The 24,283-nt window shown below is 33.5% G+C and overlaps 2 non-coding genes across 2 annotated transcripts; both read right to left on the bottom strand.

Moving 5' to 3' along the window:
- Positions 1-10,571: 10,571 nt before the first annotated feature.
- Positions 10,572-10,644, bottom strand: TRNAK-CUU (transfer RNA lysine (anticodon CUU)). The gene has a single exon. It is a non-coding gene; the product is annotated as a tRNA-Lys (tRNA).
- Positions 10,645-13,596: 2,952 nt separating this feature from the next.
- Positions 13,597-13,669, bottom strand: TRNAK-CUU (transfer RNA lysine (anticodon CUU)). The gene has a single exon. It is a non-coding gene; the product is annotated as a tRNA-Lys (tRNA).
- Positions 13,670-24,283: the final 10,614 nt, after the last annotated feature.

Raw genomic sequence — 24,283 nt, forward strand, 5'->3', positions numbered from 1 at the left:
ATCTACAAAAATTTTCAAGGTGATGGTGATTGGTCCAGGGTGCTATGGTCTAAATACATTTTTTATTCTCCAATTTTAACTAATTTTCTTTCCCCTGAAGAGATCCCAAATGAATCTCATATATAGAATAGCCTTTTGAAAGTCACAAGAACAACGATGCTAAGAATTTAATGGAAAGTTGGAAATGGAAACCTCATAAGGTTCTAGGAGGATGACTGGCTTCTTGGAGGCCCTCTAAAATCTTTTGAAAATTTCCAAGTCTAGAACGACTTATGTGAAGCTAGGTTTGGAATGAAAGTGGAGGACTATTGGGTTGATAGTGCTTGGGTTAATTTGGAAGAGATAGATCACTTCTTAAACTATATTATGTTGCTCATGAACTCTATTTCTATAAGCAATTTGCTAGACACTGTCATCTGGGATGGTAATGCTTTGGGATTATTCTCAATGGCCTTTGCCCATCGTGTTAGCCTAAAAGAAAAAAATGGATCCTTTAATTGGAACAAAGTGTGGAGCTCCAGCCTCACCCCCAAAATCAATGGCTTCCTTTGGTTGGCACTGTAAAATAGGATCCTTACTGTGGATAATCTGTGCAAGAGGGGAATGATGGTCCCTAATATGTGTTGTCTTTGTAAAGATGATGTAGAATCTATTGATCATTTACTCCTCCATTGTCCCTTTTCTTAACATGTATAATTTGATTTCTTTTCTAAAGTTGGGGTGTTTTTGTCCTTCATAGGGAACATCTCTAATTGCTTTATCTACTGGGTCCCTCCCCCTTTTGTTTCTCCCCTGTTCACCTTGGGACCTCCCCTTTCCTCATATTCTCTAGGGACTTTGGAAAGAAAGAAATAACAGGATCTTTAATGATTCCCCCTCCCCCTTGAGTGTGGTGTCCTCTAAGGTGATGAAAGCCATTGTGGAAAATGCCAATTTGGGAAAGGTGTCTTGTTCAAGATGCAAGGAGATTATCCAAGAGAAACAAAATGGTATTAGTCCTACCTAGGGTTGGGAAAACTGCTAGTGGACTTTTCCCCCTAAAGGGTGGAGCAAAGAGAATTTTGATGGGGTAGCTAAGGGCAATCCAAGGTTGGCTAGGTGTGGGGGAGTGATCAAAGATAATTTGGGTCATGGCATGGCAGGAGTGGCACTCCCTTTGGGTGTTTAGACTAACCATATTGTTGAAGCCATGGTTTCCCTTCAAATCACTAAGTTGGCTAGAGAGAGGGGTGTTTCCAAACTTTGGCTAGAGGGAGACTCACTCAACACTGTCAAATGCCTTAAAGGCCTATCCTCTCCCTCTTGGAGCATAGACAAAATTATTAAAGAAAATATCTCTATCCTTAATACCTTTGAGGACTATTTTAGAAGCCACACCTATCGGGAAGCGAATGAGGTCATTGATGCTATGGCCAATGTGGTTGTGATGTGTCACAGTTTTAAAAAAATGGAATGGAAACTTACTTTATCTTGTCATATGAATAATCAATCATGATGTGATGGTAGGCATTGAAGGGGTCATCATTAAATATAGTTATGTATGCTAAGAAGGATTTTTTATTATCACGAGGTTTGGGAGAGTTGTTAGTGGTACTCACCATCACTCTTCTATTATTTCACACGGATTCTAGGTCTTTCTAGTTATTTTTGTTTCTTTTCCCTTCACTTCTAGCATTTTAGTTAGCTCTACAAATTTTTCAAAGAGAATGGGGGGTCAAAGAAGGGATTAGGAGCCATCAAGTTGTGACAAATAGAGGAAGAGAGAGTGTATCTGGGATGTACTAGGAAAAGGGGGCATTTTTGACATTTATGCAGAGGTTGCATGGGGGAAATTCCCAAGTTATCCAATTGTTTTTGCAAAATTGGAATGAGGGCTGCTTGATAGTGAATGAAAGGAAGTTCTCTATCATGGACGAGTATATCTCCAAGCTCGTTGGCATTCTGATAGTAGGAAAGAAGTTTTACATAGATAGAAAGATCTCTGATTCTTCTCTTGACACCTTTTCAAAGACACCCAAGGAGAGGAAGAAATTAATAAAGAAAAAAAGGCATTACTTACTTTCAACCCAATTGTTTGAACATATTCTGGAGGTTTATCCTTAGGGCTATTGTTTCCTACATCACCGTTAATGGCATATTTTCTAGGGTTTATTCGTATCATTTTGTCCTATGTAATCACTTTAGGCACAATGTGAAGATACCTATTCCTTTTTTATCTTTACTCTTCACTAAACAATAGCATTAATGGGTTAAGAGATTACAACATCACCAACCACCCACTTCATGATGGCCTCATGCTTCTTATTTATGAGGATATCAAAGCCAACACTATGGGGAATTTCATAGAGACTAAGCATGCTGAGGGCGAAGGAGATGAGTCTAAATAATATGAAGAATCCTCAGAGAAGGAGGACAATGAAGGCCTTGAATCTTATGGGGACTCTGAACCAAGTAAGAGCAAGAAGAAAACATCCAAGGGGAAAGCTCCTAAAGCCCAGCTACAAAAATGGTCTACCAAAGTCTCAATAGGAAAACATTTCAATCACCCCGGTGAGTTTGACAATGAGCTCAATGCTACTAAAGAGGACATGGAAACAGATATGGAGGAATTGAACACTATTGGTAAGCTGAGCTCCATTAAAAGACAGAGGAATAAAGGCAATCCTAAGCAGCCCTTGAAGAAAAAAAGGAAGGAGTCCTCCTCTAAGGATGAGGATGAGGAAGGAGAGGAGATGGATATGAAAGTGAAGGAAGAGTTTTCTATTAAAAGAAAGACCCCTAAACAAAAGGAGAAGTGACCCATTTAAGAGGAGAGAATTGGAACGGAGGAGGACAAGGATCATAGCCCAATCAACAAAATGGGTCTGGGAGAGATAGGAAAACATTGTTGTAGAATGCTAAATGCATGCTCTATTGTATTTCGAATTGAGGAGTGTCAGTGATTAAACAACTCTCGTAGAGAGTTAATCAATTTTTCTCTACAAAACTCCTTTAGATGGTACCGTGTATATCGATAAGGGGTGAGAAATCCGAGTACATTTGGATATCCCTCATCAACCAAAAAAAATTTACCTACACAAACACACAAAAAGTATATTGATATAACCTTAACATGTATCTTATAAAATCAAACAAACTAAACATTTACAAGTTGATTCCACATACCGAGGGGAACTATCAATGGATCTAATCTCGACAGAGTAGAAGCAAGAACACGACTATCTATTGCAGACCCTTCCCAACCAACAAGAATGTATTGGAACTTATAATCAAAGGAACACACACCCATAACATTTTGAGACAAGTTTTCTTTTCTATCACGATATTTAGCTTAGTTGTCCACATCAATAGTAACTGGTATATGGGTCCCATCTATTGATCCAAGACAATCCTATAGGTCATAAATTTGTAGTCAAATTTATATTATTATGATTTATAATCAACATAAAAAATATGTGGCAATAGAAGAGGTATCAAAATGATCCTTCCCAAGAATTTTAGGAGTGTTTAGGGTAGTGGGCAACATATAGTCAACATGGAGTGCTAAGATAGCCCTCAAGACCTTATGGAAGTATCTGCTAATTATCTCTCCTAAGTGACCAAAATTATGAGCAATCTTATGATTCCTCAAATTGTGCCCAAGTGTATGGAGGAACATTACTAGTTGTTGTTTTGATGTGATATTGCAAGAATCTCCAATAATTCCTTTTTGCCTAAGAATAGTGGATAGACTAAAGAAATTTGTTCTACTCATGTGAAGTTGGTCATGGCAATCAGTCTCATTTGAATGAATAATACTCTTATAAAATGGCTTTTTATCTCTTCTATGCTTACACATCTCTCTTTTAGCTTCTTGTATACATGCTGCAATAGATATTGCAAGGGTGACAAGAGCAACTACAATAGGAAGCATGATTCTACTCCTAGCAATGAGGTCGTGAATCCTTGGATCATTAGAAAGATCCATCAATGACCTAGATACAAATTAGAACCAAATATAAGGCTAGTAGAATATGAAACAAATATCAATCCAACAATGTGTTGCATTAGAAGAACCTCAATAAAGATAATCTTGATAGAATGTGAACTAAATACATGGAGAAGGCCTAAGGGTTTGATCATCACAACATCAGAAAAAATGAGAAAGTGAAGGGCTTCACAAATCATGACCTTAGGATTAATTTGATGATGTTTCAAACTTATTTAAGGTTGATTCATGACTTTTTGCAGCTCTATTAATATATACAGACTAAAGCATATTGATATAGAATGCAAGTCTTCTAGTGTTGATTACTTCTACATTTAAAAAAAACATTCTGAAGTACAGTCTATAGCCAAACATATATTTAAAAGAAATAACAAGAATTTTTGGGGTCAATGGAGGGAGTGCATGTGATAAGTGTTTCGAATACAGATGACTAGATTGTGTGAATCCATGATGTCATGGCAAGCCTGCAAAGTCTTTTACTGTAGGTTGCAGATGAGATTAGATGATTAACACATTCTCCAATGTGGATTAGCCATCAATAATGCCACCTTTCATAAATAGGATTTTATAATAAATAATGATAGGATTTTATTTGATAGAGAAAGGGATTGATTGACACAAATTCTATTGCTCTTCTACCAAGAAGAACAGGATTTGGGATGACAAGTGTTAGGGAGAATGGAAGGCAATATGTTAACAAGGACTATGTTGTCAAGCATATCATCTGGGATGTCAGATATGGATATGTCTCTTCAGCATCACCAACATCAACATCATCAACATCAACATCCACAGTCACACCATCCACTTGCCAATCACCATATCTAGGCAATGCTTTAGCACACTATTGGTAGTCATGTTGGTATAGGGCATGATGCTGAGCAATCACTTGCATTAATGGACTCCAAAGGTCTGCCAAAGATTTTCATATGTGGTGTGCAGCAAAGGGAAACATAATACTGGTGATGAGGATGAACCCAACTTTACCGAGGATGAAAATGATAGCCGCCTCAATAGGGGAAAGAGTAAGAAGAATTCCCCCTGGTAGCGTATGAAATGGACATATTCAATGGTGAGGCTTTTGATCATAATGGTTTCATATGTGGGTGATGAAGGTGGATTGGAATGCAATGATGTGAACAAAAAGAAGTCTGGTATATGAAAGTCATTTCTACAAGGTTCAATCCCATGTAAGCCATTGCAATGCAGTTCAAGCACATGGAATAATTGTACACTTAGTTGACAAGAAGGTAGTCTTTTTCCTGAACTATAACCAACAACTAAACCTGTTAAACAGGTTAATACTATTCTTGCTCGAATTATAACCAACAACTAAACCCGTGAAAAAGAAAGTTTCCAAATTTTTGGGAGTGATCCCTTTACCAACATGTCCTCATGCATTGGCATCTAATTTTGGATCATGATTAGGATAAGAATGATATCAACAAAGGCTAATGAAAAATGTGTTTGAGAATTAGTAATATTGAGTAGCTAAACTAGATTAAATCTCAGATAATGGTTTATTCGATGTCTACATTTTTCCAGATTAAATCTCAAAAAATGGTTTATTTGATGTCTAATTTTTTTTTCTTCAAATCTTGATCGAATGAATTGCTGGACCAGTTTGTGAATGACAAACTCTATGGACCCATTGGTGTATGATTTATCAACTCCTCTACATTGTATACCAGAAGGAGTTGCTAGGAAGATACTGCAAGAGGTCAAATTTGGAGGAGCAAGAAGACACCTATCCTTCCTATGCTTTGATTAAATAATTAGCTTGTTTGAGCAGTTTCAAATCTGTATATCAAAAGTTGAAATGCCAGTTTGGTTTGTAAACTAAATTGCTTGCAGAGTTGAGCTTTTGGGCCACATATTCTATGATAAATTTATTTTGTACAAAAGTATTTAACATGAATATCAATGCATAGGAATTTGTTATTAAATAAGATTAACCACAAACTATTAGCAGGAGGACTCCCTGCTCGCCAAAATTTGGATGATAGATTACCTGAACAAAAGAAAACAAGAAATGGAACTATTAATCAAAACATATCCACTTATATCCTACATCGATATGCTTTCATTTTATTAGTGCATGCCATTAAAAGATCAATGAAAGCAAGGAGAGAATGTACTTGTCTTCCAATGCAATATATCATTCCATGCAATCTCCAAATGATGAAATTAAGAATCAAATGGTAATATTGAGAGGTCCTAAATTAGGCACGCCATTGGAGACTAAAAATAAGTAATATCAATTTATCAGCAATCATTTAATAATGCATGCCAAAATCTTTAGAGAATCCATACCATTTATATTGAGATTTAATACATAAGGGGAATAACACAAGTAAGCATAGCAGTCCATCATCCCTACAACATATGAGATATTGTTGCTTTCAACAATAAAATGGCTTGAACTAACACTCATTACATTGTTTCTATGGCCATCAAGCATATTAATGAAGCACAACATCTAAAAATATTGTCCACCTCTACCTATAGTTGCTAAGAAATCATTCAAAGACAACAGAGCTAAGGTAAGTACGAATATGATAATGGAGTAAAACATATGATATAATCCAATCTTCTAAGAATGTAAATGAATTGGCAATCTAGACATTCAATTTTCAAAGGCACATGGCCGGCCAAAGTCTAGTTGCTAGGTAAGACTTTTTGTCATGTTAATTATGAGGTTGGCATTAAGCAGGATGTCAATAGATGAGACTGAAAGTCTCATGAATTTTGTGTCATGCTAACTTCATAGCATATTGTTCTAAGTTCCTAACAATAAAAGAAAACTTGAAACAAAATCCAACATAGAAACTTTGATGCGCCTACCACATCCCAAGTATTCATGTAAATGGTGTCACCTGCAAGGCTGCAAGCCACTTACCCATATCTGATACCCAAAGCACTTTCCACCTATGTTTAATTTTTTTTTGACTAAATGTCACTGTTCTTTGAAAGCAAATTTTTTATGCCAAATATGTTGCTTCTGTTGAATTGCACTTCTCCATTTTAAGATGGTATTTTTATAAGCAATAACTATTGTCATTCTGTCAAATAGATGATGTGCTTCATTAACATATATGTACAAAGAACCCATGTAAAACTCAATATGATGCAATTGGATGAATAATTTTATTAAATTTATCACATCTGGAAGTCTCAATGTCAACCATACAGGACAATGGAAAATGGAAAGCGTAAAAGGGTTCTAAAACTAGGGACAATACAACTTGTGGTCTCAATGGTGGACATAAAAGTTGAATGTGAAGAAGTTGATCTTGTCAGTGGTTTATTAGGCATCCTGTACACTAAAAACTCAAAATAGGGGGCCGAACAAATACCCAAATAACATCATACACAGTGAACAAATAAATACCCAAACACCATCATACGTAGTGAACAAATAAATAACCAAATGCGCAATGACAAACCAACTAACACCCATAAACCCACACATTCTTTGCACGATGGAACAAAAAATACCAAAATAGGCATGGTGCACACAAAGAAATACCTAGTTTATTGGAGAGAAATTCTAACTGGAAAAGAAATCCCGCTCAAACAAGGAAACCCCAAATCCATCAGTTCCCAAAAACAAAACTCCATGACTTGTTAAAAACTATGAAACTTCAACATCCATTGCTTGTTAAAAACTATGAAACAAATACTTGGTCTACAAACAAACTCGACCACCAAGATGAAGAATATGCTCTTGAAACTCTGTGAATGATGAAGAAAATGGTTCACGAGAAAAAGCATTCGAGCAGCAAAACAATTGAGCAACCACGAACCCGACATTTCTTCAAATTGGGTTTAATAAAAAGTGGAATAAGAATAACATATTCTTATTCCATCCTTTTTAGGAATTCCGCTATGCTCATTTTGGGGTCAAATTAGAATAGCCGAATTCTAATTCTAATTTTGTATTTCTCCAACAAATGACAAATTGGTCAATGTGGATATTTATATTTTCCTATTCCCATCGAGTTCCTACAACCAAACGGGCCCATTCAGTTGTTGGCATAGGAATTGAAAATTAGAATAGAAAAATGGAATGGGAATGGGGATAGAAAAGGGCAATTCCAATCCTATTTGGTTCACTTGGAATTCGATTAGGAATATGTTAATCCATTGTTTGGTTGTACAATATAGTAATCATAGTAAGCATTATTTGGTTCACTTGGAATTCGATTGGGAATATGTTAAGACCTTCAACATAGTAGGCATTGTCACATAAAATCTTATCTGTGAGTTTCATAGAACCTTTTCTTTTTATCAAACATGGTGCATCATTACCAAATCTTACACTATTTCCATCATAACAATTTAGGGTAATGAACTTACTTTTGTCTCTAGTCATGTGATGTGAACACCCACTGTCAATGATCCATCTATCATTCTTGTTCACATAAGTCACAAGTGCAGTTTCCTCATCTTCATCAGATTCATCCTTCATTGCAACACACATCACTTCATCATCATGTTCATCAGATTCATCTTTTGTTTCCTCTTCAACAATATAGAAAGACTTTTTTTCCTTTGTCTTTGTAGTCCTTGTTGTCTTCATCTCTCCTACTTTTGTACTTGTCACCACCTCTGTAATTCTCCTTGTCTGGACATCTAGCAGCAATATGAACAACCTCATTGCAATTGAAACAAATGATAGGTAATTTACCTTTGAACTTGTCTTTACCTTTGTAGAATCTTCTTGCCAGTAGTGCTTCAAGTTGTTATACATCCTCCTCATTTGTATCACTGTCACTAGACACATACTTTATCTTTTTCTTCTTCATCTTCTCATTAGGTTCCTTCAATGACACCTTAGCTTTGAAAGCAGATTCAATATTTTCAGGTTTGTAATTATCAAAGTTAGATAGCTCAAAAGCAGTGAGTCTACCTACCAGACCTTTAAGTGATAGATTATTCCCCGATATACATTTCAGTTCTTGAATTGCAGAAACTCTAATAGCATAGATAGGCAATAGTGTCCTTAAAACTTTGCTTAGCACAATATCATCATCTATATTACTAGTAGCTCCTCTTATTGCATTAACAACGTCTTTTATCTTTGCAATATAGTGAGCAATATTTTCACCTTCTTCCATTCTCATATCATCAAACTTACCTCTGAGACTTTCAACTTTGGCTCTTAGAACATTTGCATCTCCTCCATAGATGGTGGTTAAAGTATCCCACATTTTCTTTGCACTATCAAGACCTTTGATATTATCAAATTCAGTATAGCTTAGGGCAAAGGCAATCTCCAACATTGCCTGATTGTGTTCTTTCTTCTTTTTCATATTTTTAAGTTTTGTATTTTTAAAAATATTTACATTAAATTTTTTAATTTTAATTTATTATTTTTTAGTTAATTTTTTCAATAATGGTAAAAAGGTTAATTTATTTTCATTTTTATTTTATTCATTGAAGTTAACAAGAAATATAATTTATTTCATTTTTTTAAACAAATAAATATAATATTTAAAAAAAAAAAAACTCATTAAACTAGTAAAATGTGTTCATTTATATACGAAACACACAAAATAGTCTCCATGATAATAATTGAAAAAATTATGCGCACGTAATCACAACGAATTTTTAAAAATTATGTAATTTGAAAAAATTAGATTGGGAATAGGAATGGTCTATTCCAATAACAAATATTTTTTGATATAGACATATGCTCATTTTAGGGGCAAAATTGGAATATGTCTTCCTATTCCCAATTCTAATTGAGCATACCAAACAACAAATATAAAACATATTCTAATTTTCTCTTCCTATTCCAATCATATTCCAGCAACCAAATGAACCCTTGATAAATTAGAAAGCGGGGTCATTTGTGTTTAAACTCTTCAAAGTCCCCATTATTTTTTTATTAAGGGCAATTTAAGGAACTACTTTCCTATGTATGAATTTTGTTAACTCCTATACTATTGACTTTGCAATGCCTCTCAAGCTTAATTAGTAATATAATATTAAAAAGTTCTTCATTTTTAAAAACATTATTATCCTTATAATATATTTAATTAAACTATAAAATAAACAATATTTTGATTCATATTAAGAAAATAATATAATATACATTTTAGTTTAAAATTATTAAATGATTATTTAACAGATAAGTAATTACGTCAAATGCCTTCCCTTATGGGAGACGTGCCAAGCTAATCTGTCCGTTCAACGGTTCCAGTCGTTTCAGAGTGATAGACGACCATCGGTGTCATCTATGCGATGGATGACGTCACTGTGCTATAGTGAACCCACGTCACTGTTTTTTTTTAAAAAGTAAATCCACGTCACTGCTATCTATGCTTAGATGGGATGAATGACGTCACTGTATTTTAGTGAACACACGTCACGTGTTTTTTTTAGTAAATCCACGTCACTGCTACCTATGTTTAGATGGGATGGATGACGTCACTGTATTTTTAGAGAACTCACGTCAGTAGTTTTTTTTTCAAAAGTAAATCCACGTCACTGCTATCTTACTTATCCGTTGGGCTTTTGGCAGTTGTTGATTTAGAAAAAGGGGTAAAGCCTCTCGAGGAATGAATCCCCGGAAACACGCCCACCGTGGGGCTCGAACCCACGACCACAAGGTTAAGAGCCTTGCGCTCTACCAACTGAGCTAGACGGGCAGATGTTCAAAATGTTGCACCGTCTGTAATTGCTGTAGTGGTATGAGAGCTCGCGACCTCGATTCTCGCAACGGCCCCGACTTCAATTATCTTGAAAAAAATTGTTGAATTTGTCCTAAATTTGTGTCAACCAAATTCCTTCGTAATAAAGAGTATTAGGACACGCAGAAGACATTTTTGCTCCATTTGTCATCAAATTGAGACCATAACGAAAAACTTTCTGCTTGGATACAATTTAACTCGTGCATTACTTCTGCAGAAAATCTTGATAGAGAGGTGGACTCAGCGATCCGCCATAAACAGCAGATAATCTTTAATTTAGAAAATACGAAGATTGCATCTAGGAATTTCCATGAAGACAACAAACATTTAGAGGGAGGGTTCGGCTCCGTAGACAAGGTTTGAAAACCCTAACAGACCGGGTTATCTTGCGGCGGACAGAAATTCTTAACATACTTTTAAATTGAACACGGTTACTTGTCCTTGACCCGTTTCAGTGTTTATTTTGATTTCTTTTAGTAAATAGGCTGATATTTATCTTAGAATAATATAAACGAAAGAATGTAATAAGTGCCATACAAATCGGACTCTTTATTTTGTAGTTTTGTATTTGGGAACAGATCTGTACGCTGTTCAGATTGTTCACATATAATAAGCAATTCTTCATCAACATTTAGATTGTTTTACATGTAATTGTACAAATATAATGGTTTAATGAGTTGGATTTGAAAATGTTAGTAGTAGTATATGTCAAAATTACCTCTCAAATTTCTGCAGATCTTACTAATTACAAGAGGATCCGGAAACCAATTCTGATTAATGGGAGCAACCTAATCTCCAATAATCGTCTTCATTGGAAAGGGATGATATTTTTAACACAGCGCATAAATATAATGGTATCTTGGAAGACTAGAGGTAGAAGATCTATGTAAACTATGCGAATTCCTTAATAGCGACACTCTATGTTGGGAAGAAGAATCAATGGCAGTCCATGTCTTCATAGTCTGTTTCAAGGTATAAACTATATTCATTCATTTTCTCCTTATCTGCTTCACATTTTGCATTTAATTCTCTCATCTGATTGTTACTGAAATCAGGAATACAGTGCTATTTTCTCTGAATACTTCATGTATGGTTGCTTGTATGGAGAGAAGACTCCACCTGTGTCAAATGGGACTATTTAAACATTACACGCTAAAACTTGATTTGTGAACTAAAGTGCTAAATAGTCAAAATTGTCTTACTTTTTCCAAACTTATCTTTTCCTGATGTTTAAAGGTGGAGGTGTCAAACACCTACAGTGTATCATTGAAGGTACAAAAATTTGTCAAAAAGACAGAATATATGTAACAGATTAATTGATGTATTAAAGGTGAGTAGAGAAAGCTCTGATTGTAGCCCATTGGACAAGACATGTCTTGGAATTCTCTTTTTCAAACATGAAAAAATCTTTTATGAGATGAGCACTTCCTTTATATGCTCATCTACCCCGCCTTGTTTCCAATCTATTTCTTGCTGAAATTGGAAGGGGGAGAGCTGAGGTGAAATCTTGCTTAAATTGGGTATTTCAATGCCATTAATGGTGTTTTGATTCCAAAGACTGAAATTCAAATTTCTACATACTCTCTGAGAAGACCCTTTTCCCAGGGACACGTGTCCAAAGGTTCAGGAATCTTTGATATAACGTTTACCATGGTTCATCTCTGAAGAAAGTGATGTTCAGTTACTGTAATTACAGGAACCAAAATAATGGGGAAAGATAGTAACTGATTACATAAAGTCCAACTCCAGATTAGCTGGACTTTATGCATTCTTATAAAGGGATAAATCGAGAGGAAAAGTAATACATGGATCAAATGATGAAATTTCTGTTTTAACATTTTTTTATATGAATAGTTATGTTTTATTAATTTAAATATAAAATTACATATTAACAAAAAAGCAAGGGAGTCCATCAGCACTGTAAACATTTTTCTCATCCTGTATTCATTTCATATAAACATGAATCTGTCAGTGGCAATTTATATTTTGTCATGTTCTGGAAATTACAGAAAGTTGCACATATGCAGAAAACGTTAACTACGGAGGACAACTATCTTCCAATTATTTTCAACTAATATCACTTTGCTCGATTAAGCAAGAACATACCAAATAAGATATTTGGAATTGTGGCCTCATCTTCTGGAGAATTGCAGCTAATAATGGATCTTGCTGTCAAAAACCTTAAATTCAATAAGCGCTACATCTCTTGGCCCTGTGTCAAACTTGGTCAAGAAGTATTCCAACAATAAATCATTCCATATTTTTGAAGCACAAGTTGTGTACTTGTTCCCAAACAAACAAAGAACAAGCTTGATAAGAAAGGAATTGCATGTATCTTTCTTGGGTCTATAAACCTTTTGTTCCACAACTCCAAAGATCTACATAAGCAAAAATATGACATTTGAATGAAAACAAAACCTGCAACGATCTTGTTGGAGGAAATAATGTGAAGAAACACATTAAAAGAAGACTTCACTAAACAAGGAAATGATATCTGAGGAAGAAGATGAACAAGAAGAAACAGATTCTAAGAATCTAATATTAAAGAAATGATCCTCAAGGTCGTTGCTCAACAATTATCCAATGGATAATCTGGAAGGTGTGGAAAATTGGAGCAGTCCAAAACATATCTTAAAAAGAGGTGAATTTGGCTCAATGGTGGTTCAGTCGTCAGAACTGAAAGAGAGAGTAGGTATACTTTTGTGAGATATCACACAAGGGAGCTAGTCAATCTGCCAGTAAGAAAAAGAAAACCAGAGGCGGTTATTTCAAATAAAGTAAAAGGTAAACACAAATGTACACGGTTATACCCCATCTAACACACATACACTGGTATGTGAAAGATATTTCTTCTATTATAGTTTGATGTTTCAATTGCTGAGATGAAAAAGATATGAAAATTTCAACTCGCGCCCACCGTGGGGCTCGAACCCACGACCACAAGGTTAAGAGCCTTGCGCTCTACCAACTGAGCTAGACGGGCTGTTATAAGATTCATTTGTATGCCTTGCAGTCTAACAACTAAGCTAGACGGGCTGTTATAAGGTTCATTTCTTAATTATACAATAAAAACATAGTTCATATTTTTATGAATCAGGGCATTTGGAGTGATTTTGGCCATGGAAGGGTCAAAATGTACCCTCCATAACCAATTTGTTTGTACTTTTTAATAAATTAACATTCATTTGTAAATTTTAAATTAATTAATAAAAGTGTATTTTGGCCTCCATAGACAATGCCGTTTGGTGTAGTTGTATGAGAGGTCGTGGCCAGTTTGATTCTCGCATTTATCCCATTTCTTTTAGTTGTTTTAGTATTTTATTTTGATCTTCTAATAAATAGGTTTATATTTCTATCTTAAAATAAATAAAAGAATGTAGTAAGTGCCATACAACTCGAACACTTTATTTTTTATGTTTTTGCTTTTGGGACACATATGTACACTATTCAAATTGTTCACATCTAATTAAGAAATCTTTATCAATGTTTTAGGTACATGTAGTTGTTCAAATATAATGGATTAATGAGTTTGATTCAATTATACAATTATATCTTTATAAACAACTAGAGTTCTCGATGAGGTGGAGTCCTTGCCTTTGGGAACAGTGTGATTTTGAGTGTGTACATTTGATTTATTCAATTACTAGAATAGTGATTATTTTTAAATAAGTGGAAAGAACTGGACGTACTGTAAAGAAGGTGGATAGTTGAGAAATTATCTGGAAGCTAAGAAAAAGCATAAATGTTATTTTTCATTTATTGAAATTTTTGTTAGTTCATGTGTGTAGTTCAATTTTTTGTGGGTACAGATATAGCTTCAGTATTACACAAAATACAGAGATTTGTTGTTTTTTTTAATGTCGAGGAAGTGGAAAGATTTGCTATTTTCTGCTTAAAATATTAGCTGGATTTGAGGGAAGATGTTTGGTCTTTGTGAGTTGTTGCTACTATGTGTCATCATTGTTCCTGCAAGAATTCAAAGTGAGAGAGTTATTATTAGGCATATGATGACTGGAACTATTTACTCCGAGGTTAATTATTTTCAAGTTGTTGTAAGGTAAGTTGTAGACTTTTGGAATTGCAAATTGTTGGGAGAAATAGAGACAATATAACTAGTAGTGTCAGTGGTTAGTTAGCTAATCAGATGGTGTTTATTATATTTTTTTATTAAATAAAAAATAAAAAATAGTTGTATAATAATATTGAAAAATAGTTCATGTGATAGCACTGACCTGTTTTATTGGAAACATGTAAAAAAAAATCAATTTAAAAATTAGAATTCCAATTAATTGTATAAAAACAATATAACAAATTAATTAATTAAAATTGATTTCAAATATATTTTAAACTAAGTCAAAATAAAATAGGTGAGTTGAGAATATAAAAACAAACTAATAATAAGATAATGAAAGTAATTGTAAAGCTTAAGTTTATCTTCTATACTAACTAGCACTTGCACATTTGATGGTGCAAGGGATTACGCCGATAGACTTTCAGAATACAAATACTTTGTTTGAAGAGCCATTTGATATAGGCGGTCCTCCTCCTTTTTGCGTATAATGGTACATGGATTGCTTTTCATTTTTGAGTACCTTTCAAAAGTGAAGGCCAGACAGATATGGAGACTATCGATTGTTTTTACTCTAGATATAGCTGTAAAAGTGAGTCCTTGTCTCTCAATTCCACCAATATCAACCATTGCTTTTTGTAGCGTGAGTCCTTGGGATTTGTGTATAGTAATAGCCCATGACATGGTGAGTGGTAGTTGTCTTCGACTGCCTAATGTGATTGGCACTGTTGGAACACATTTTGGTTTATTTTGATTCCATGGTGGTCCATTGTAGTTTTCAAAATGTATAACGACATACATGGGTATGTCTGGTGGCTTGGTGCCCGTTTTGTAGACAATATTTTTGATTTCACCAATTGCTCCATTGACGAGTCCTACTTCTATCCAAATGTTTGTTGTAAGCATGACGCGCTATCCTATACAAGGAGTACATGTTTTTGTAATTGTTTGTCATACACCTTGCTCTTATCTTTGCATCTAGAATTTATTGCTATGCTTGTGGTGATTGGAAGATTTAATGATTTTAGCATTCTCTTATTATGTAGCTTCACTGCATCATTTGTACCATGTAGATGTATCGACCTGTTAAATTCTTCATTTTCATCTGTGCGGAAGTGGATGTTTGTATGACTCATTATGAGTTCCCAATCATGTTGTGTAGGGTTTGCTTCTCGTATATTGTGTAAAAGCTGACAGAATTATGCTTGTGTGGTAGTTTCACCTTGTTGTCGGAAGATAGTCTGCAATGTAGTGCCTGCCCCTGGTTTGCATTTTGTTATCATTGTTGAACTCTTTTAGAGCTAGTTTCATGTTGATGGTTAGTAACATTATTATGAGATTATCAGATATTGTGCTATGGATTCAGTTGATATGTGATGAGATTACTTAGACTCTACATTTCACGTATGTATGATGATTATTTTCAGTGTTTGCAGTTATTAATGATGATTAGTAAGATGATTTATTATCATGTGTTTTCTTATGGATACTTACCCCATACTTGCATGTGTATGGTGTGCGTGTTTGCTTTTGTATGGTGTGTCTGATGTGGTTAAAGAAGGGAGTCGTAGTCACCTGCTAGTCGGGATCTACACGATGCACCACTTCCTGTCATTACCTGTTTAGTTTAGTATATATTGTGCTTGTACATGCATGATTTTTATGCAGGTTGCAGGTACCGGGTATCGACTTCCCTGAATTGCTAGGATGAGCGTACCCTATCACATTATCTCAATGATAAGAGAGGGGAGATAAATTCTCAAGTCCAAATCCCAACCCTTTAAGCCATTTGTTCTAATTAAAAATTAGGACAAGTATCTGAGTTGAGTACCCTCTGAATGCGTCAGATGATGTAATTCGTGATATAAACCCCTTGGTTTGATTTGTATGTATATTGGCTATGATGGATTTTTCGTATTTTTACCTTTGTGAGTCTTTGGGGTATTTTCTATTAATTAAGCCTGATTAAAAGATTTAGTTAATGGTTTAATTTAATAGAAAATTAATATGGTATTTTGATATTTATTTTATTTAATTAATTAAAAAATTAATTAAATTGGAAGATAAAAGTTATAATATTAAATTTAGAATGTAACAATATTTATTTTAATAATAATATATTTGGAGCTCATTTTTAAATAAATGACTAAATAATATTATTATTAAAGCTAATAAATATTTTAGCAATAAAGTTTTGGAAAATGAAATTTAAAAGTGAAAAATATATTTTAAATTATTAAAAGATTATAAATCTCATATGATTAAAATCTAAATATATTAAGATTGAAAAGTGGAGATATTAAAGTTAGTGCATGAGACTTAATAAATAAAATTGGAAAGAGTAAAGTAAATTGGAGTTATAAGTTTGCATGAGAATTAACATGTGTCAACAACACGGGGGTTAGTGCATCAATTAAGCACAAGGTGTCTACAATTCTATGACTCATCAAAAAGAATTGGAAAAGACCCATGCTTAGTTGGTGACACCTTTCAGCGGTTTCAAGAAGCATTCCAAATTTTTTTTAAGAGCTCTTGATATTCAAGCATTCATAGGAACTTAAAAAAAAAGCTGAATAGAAGCTACAAGCTTAATGGAAGCCACGAGTTACAAAAAAAAATAGAAGCTTCAAAGCTTACATGCATGGGAGAAGATTCATATGTTCATATATTTTCTACTTGCTTCTATGCTCCTTCTAGCACTTCTAATCACTTGGAGGATTCGATCGGCTTGGATTCTTGGAAGAATTGCGAATGATGGAGAAGGAAGAGATTTTCTATAGACTTTTGAGGCATGAAAAATTAGCATCAGTGTCCAGGTGCACTCGTGATATTCTCATAGTTCCTTTGCACTCTCTCTTCCTGTCTTCATCATATCTGTTTTATGTGTCTGAATACTCTCTATGATTGAATCTACTATTTGAAATTGGAATCAAGATATTTTATTTGATTGAGAAGAAAACAATAGAAAAATGTTAGATCCAATTAAGGAGAAATAATTAGATCTTAATCGGGTTTGGGTTCGAATTTATATTGTGAAATTAGATAGACAAGATTGGAATTAAAATAGAAATTTTATGGTGAAAATTCGAATGATTAGATGTAATCTTTCTATCAATTATATTTTTAGATGCATATGAACAAATCTTTTTATGGTTAAATTTAGAGAACAATTATTTTAAGAGGAAATTCTCAATTCATCACAAATTGTCCTGTCGCTGCCTCTTGGATAGACCTGAATTCAGTCATTTATAACTTTTTATCGAGATCGAATTTATTTGATCGCTTCGGTCAGAATCGGCGCAACTTGGCCCTCTCCAACATATTTAAATTTCAGCCCGATCCAATGGTTCATTAGGGAGATATGGCTGTCGTACTCGGACTGTTTTATTCAAGAACGAATGTCTCTTCATTTCCCATAACCAAGAGTTCTTTATGCTTAAACTTCACAAAAATAATATATCAAAGTAATATAATTAGAATTTAATAATTATTTAATTAGTCTAAAGACTAATAAAAATGTTCTAAATGAGTTAATGAAGATTTTTAATGGAAAGTTTGTGGATGGAGCTGATGGATAGAGGTATTGAATTCAATAGAGAATGGATGACTTTTAATATTAATTATTTAATGTATATTAAATACTATTTAATATATAGTTAAGGGGTGGTAAAAGTGTTTAATGATGATTATTAAGAGACTCAAATTTTAATGATATTGGATTTAGATTTAAATAAGAATTATTATATTGACAATGAGTCATAGTTACATTATAACATTGTTATAACATAGCTACGATTTGAATTATTGATATGTCTTAAAAGTTAGTTAAATAATAACTAATGGGGCTTATGGAAATATAGTTTGATGAGTTTATTATTTATTAATGTTTGTTAGGTCTAACAAACTATTAATAAATAATGGTTTAAATAGCTATCAACAAATTTGATTAGAGATAATCTATTGGAGATTATTTAATGAATTAAAGATATTATTGCAATCTTCCTTTATTAGAATCTTATTAATATGCATTAGTTTTATATGGTCTATTATCTAATCTAATTAAATCAAATTTAATTAAGATTAGTTAATAGTAGAAGAAGTGTAGTTAATTATTAGTCAATCTAAGTAAATGGATTAGAAAAAAAGAGATTTTAATATAGTTTATATAGTGGACTTTTTATAATGTATATTGAATACTATTAAACAATTTTAGAGTTGTTTAATGAAGATGATAATGCTAAGAATTTGAAAATTATTCATGTTAAAATCTACAATGAGTTTTATTGGTTTGTGATGGGGATATTTTTCAAACAACTTTTGTATAGACAAACATTATTAGAACAATTAGAAAATGGAGTCTAATGGTTGATTTTAATATTAATTAAATAATTGTAAGATGATAAGTTATATTATGTTGATTTAAATTTAGAAATTCTAAATGATATTGGATTAAGATTGAATTATTATATTATTGGTTAATACATTTGAATACCTTAATGGTATTAAAAGTTAGCTAATAAAGTTCTATGTAAAAGTTCTCTAGATTGATTATTTATAGTTGTGATAAGTTTAGTATTTATTAATGTTTGTTGGGTCTAACAAACTATTAACAAATAATAGTATAAATAGTTATCAACTAATACGAACAGAGTTACTCTAAAGGAGATTAGTTAATGATCGAAGTACTGTAAAAGATATTAATCAAATTGAATTGGTTAATAATTTGGAGGATTATCAGTTAACTGAATCAACGTACATAGAAAAAACTTATTTGAGATAATAATACCTGGTATTGAGGATTTATTATAACTTGTTATTATTAAAATATAAATGAGAACATTGTTGCAGAGTGATGTATGTGATCATTAAAGATTTAATAATAAGATTTTCAATATAGCTTGTCATTAAATATTAACAAGTTATTATTATTGAATTATTAATATGATCATTTGAGTATTGAATTATAGTTGATTTTTAACTTACAGAATTCTAGTTAGTTATTAGTCAATTGATGTTGATTAGAACGTTCCTATGGTTATACAATTATTAATTAAATCAATTAATGAGAGTTAATTAGATTTAATTAATAATTAAGTTATGTAATAGAGATTTATTTGATATAATTCTTTTAACGAGATTGTAGATTATCTATATTGAAGTTGATAGGTCTTATTCTTATGACTTGAATTATGACTTTAGATATTGTATGGTTGTCAACGATGGTGACGATTAAATTCAAAGACTCAAACTTTAGTAATACTTAATTAAGCTTCTAATTGAAAACTAAAAAGATGTTAATAGGTCATGGATGGTGTACCTATGTTAATGGATTGAGATAAATAAAGTTATAATCTCTTATTCGAAGAATGATAATTGGTCCTTTTATAATATAACGAATAATGATCTTAGAAAAGTTGAAAGGTTAATCAATTAGAATATGGATCATGGTTAAATAAGAGAACAATTTAATTAAAGATCAATGATGATCAGTTTAGTGAATATTTATCTTTAAGTTATTCTTTAAATGTAATTCTTATTAATGGAAGGATAATGTTATCGAGGAACAAACGGGTTGACTTGTAGGTCAAATGATGAAACTTAAGACACTTGAAAATATACTTGCAAACAGAAAACTGAAAACCTCTACACTTGATTCAACTATGTAAGATAGCAAAACCAAAACATGTGTTTGCATCGTGTATTCTTTATGCTTCTTGTTTTGGGTTTTTTGGGTTGACTATTGTTGACCAGTCTTAGGTTGTTACCAGAGGCTCGGGGGTTATGAGATGTGTTGGCATGTTGATCTTATTTGGTCTCGATCTTTATAAGCCCAACCATGGTAATGTGATCGTATGCTCTATGAAATGTTTGTATTTATTGATTATGAGACACTTGAGCTAATCATTTTTGAGTCATCGATCAATTATCCTTGGATTACTTTCTAGTCACCATGATGGGACTAAAATGTGGATTTATTCTTGATGATGTCATCTTGTGACATATTTGACTCAACCATTTTGGAGTCTTCGATCAGTATGATTTTGAGATATTCTTGGTTGCTTGTTGAGAACCAATGATTATGGTGATTTATTTTGAGATATATTTTGGTTATTGAGAACTAATGGATACTTATGATTATCAGTGATGCCTTCAGTTGCCAATAGAGAACTGTTGTGGTCATGATTTTCTATGGATGCTTTTCGGATGCTCATGGAGATTTGATGATTCTTATCTTGGAGATTTGATGATTCTTATTATGGATATTTGATGCTTATTTGATGATTCTTTTTATGGATTATCTTTTGGATTTTCTTTACAGTCGCTTGTACAGGACTGTGGTGATTTATAATTCCATGAGCCTAGGGTAGGTAATCTACTTGTAGTGTCGGGAAGTGGCTTGCAATGGGGGTCGGAGCCCTAAGAGGCTGCCAGGGTAACTCATTGTAAGTTGGATTAATAAGTGATAACATTCACACCTAATACTAACTAAATGAACCTAAAAAGATAAGAGTTTTGGTTCTCGCCCATGCCTTGAGTGCTTGTATAGGCTAGGATGGGAGTAGTGAGAACACATGGTTACGACCTTGCATTCCATAGTATGCCTTGTCAATATGAGAGGATACTAGTGGCCGCATGAGATCTTTATGGACCCGTGGAGTTTAGCTAACTGCCAGGGTAACTTGTACAAGATAAATGCGATGACACTTTTCCGCTTGCATAGTAGATTCCTACATGTCATTGTGTGCCTTTGGGAAGTAGATGTCAGTATCGTGTTTGGAACCTTTGAGTTAGTATACTTTTAGGATTCCTGGACTATAGAGATTTGTTCTATGTGTTATAGATAGCCTGTTTGGGACTTGAGATTATCTCCTCAGCACGGTGGGAGTGGACCACTTAGGTACCACGTGGTCGGGTGGTAGTGTATTTTTCACTCTTATCATTTGAGATTCATTGAGACATCGTGGCTGATGCGTCCTTCGCGATGGTGGATATGTATCCTTTCATTGATGATTAGCATATGTTAGATGATGTTATCTTATGCTTATATTTGCATGTTAGATTACTTTTTACATATGATGTTGTATATGTTAGAAGTGACATTCCTATTATGTTAATACCGATGATCTCTTCGGTGTTTTGGGATGTTATGTACAGAGGGATGGCTAGGGCCGACGATGGTCTAATGATGCTATTAACGGTTGGGAGGAACCGTGCACTTAGTTTATTTTGTTTGATTTTTATGATGGATGTATATGTCTTCTATGATGATGTATCATGTGATTATCTTTACTTTGATGTATCATGAATTAGAATAGGATGATGTACCTTATTCTACATATGTATATTCTTTGAGCTTGTCATACCCTGTGACATGTACAGAGGATGAATGAGCATTTGAAATGTAATATTTAAACATTGGACTTATCATTATTATTTCATGTGGATGTTGTACTAGATGGATTCATGTATGTAATTCAATGTTAAGGGATCTTTAAAGAATGTAATCGGTTATGTATGTTATGTTTACTTTTAGATGGACATTGCTATTGCTTCCGTTATTTATTACAAGTTATATGTGGTATTTACTTTCATGTTATTTTTAAAAAAAAAAATGTTACCAAATTTAGTGAAATTCTAGGTTAATTCTTTGGATCCCTTGGCGGGGCATTACACGCAAGGTAACAACTATAGTGAACTGCTCTCAAATCAACTTAGCATTTGAATGCGATGTATAGATTGGTTTGTCCATAATAGGGGGTAGTTGTGCGAGGTCACCGAATAGAATAACTAATACTCCACCAAAATGGACATGTTTTCGATGAGGAAAGGCCTCTCGTAATTGGGTATCAATTTTTAGTAGGAGTTTTGGACCCAAGAAGCTCATTTCATCAATAATAATGTACTTGATATATTTTAATTCTTCTTGGAATGCTATTAATGCTTGACCTTGTAGCAGTTGCATATCCTTAATAGGAATTCTAAGCTTTGAATGTATAGTTGTAGCACCTATATTGAACGCAACAATGCTCATGGGAGCTAGCAAGAGTAATTGTACCCCTTTTTGGTGTGCCTTCTTGTTGAACATTTCTTTTATGGATGCAATTAGATATGATTTTCCTGTGCCTATTGTACCTTGCACAATCATATGTAATGGTTCATGTGATTGATTCTGGTCATGCTCCATAATTATTTGAAGTGCTAGTCTTTGCTCTGGAGATAATGTATCCTGGGCATTGGTGGACACCATCGGTATGGTATTAAAATAACCACTAGTCTCATTGTCATATATGAATTGTGCTGCATTTGCATGTAGAAATGGTGAGATAGTACTATGGTCCCAATTGTTGTTTATGTCAAATTCACGCCTTCTGAGTATATTTAATTCATCAAGTACCATAGTACATAATGGTCCCATTTGTGAGAAAAGTTCCCATTCACATGCACCCAACACATCATTTGTATCTTGATTACCTTCATTTTCTTCTTCATTATCATCTTCATCCTCAGGGTTATTCCCAACATCGTTGGCGCAACTTACATGCCACACAGTGTAACCTGTAGTATTCATTTGATACCAATTGTTGACTATTTATTCTTTTGTGAGTCCTATCTCTGCTTCTATATTACGAAAATTATTATATAAGAGTAACTCGCTCCAACAGAATGGTTCAAAATGTTCAGATTTTATAAAATTTTGGATGAGCATTGACAATAGCCATCTTTTCTTGTGCTTTCCATTTGCATCCTTTCCGATTTGCAACATATGAGTAAGATCTTTTAGATTCAATTAAGCTCAATGTTTCAAGTTCAGGAGGGCGATTCATGTAGAAATGTAGGTAACTAGGTTGAATTTGAACATTTCTTGGCTCTTTTATTATTCGATGAAGCACTTTCCGTCCAACATTTAATGCTACGAACTCTCGACTACAAACAACGAGTGGTAGTTTTTGTAACATATGACATGTTTCTTGTGCTCCAATATCACGTTCAACAATAACTTTAGATAAGAATTTATGATATGCAGACATGGCTAAGTCATCTGGCTTCTATGTTATAGATATTCTTTTGAGCATTTCAGTACATGTCTCAAATCGTTTTTCTGCCTTTGCTACATATTTGGCAATATATTTCAAGACGAGAGCCTGTGAAAGGACAGGTTGGCAATCTATGTTTGCTCTCCAAATTGATAGCATCATTGCATTATGTATATTTAACCTATCATCATTTCTTGCAGGTTCATATTGTACTTTTCCAGTTTCATTGCGTGATAGAGTGGATACATCTTTCTCTTTCCAAGGAGCTTTATATTTGCAAGTGACTTTGTTTCCTTTCTTGCATAGACATGTATGCTCAGTACATTTTGTGTGTCTTTGAACTCGGTTTACCAATTCTTCGTAGTCATGAGAAATATTTGTAGAAAAGATCTCAACTGTGTTTAGAAGACAAGGATCATCTAAGGGAGAATAGTATACCATATTATTGCGAAGGCACGCATCTCGCAGATTCTAGGCAGTAACACACACATCA

This window comes from Cupressus sempervirens, chromosome 11 (assembly GCF_028749045.1).
Source record: "Cupressus sempervirens isolate cs-2001-9-10 chromosome 11, ASM2874904v1, whole genome shotgun sequence".
Classification (NCBI taxonomy): Eukaryota; Viridiplantae; Streptophyta; class Pinopsida; order Cupressales; family Cupressaceae; genus Cupressus; species Cupressus sempervirens.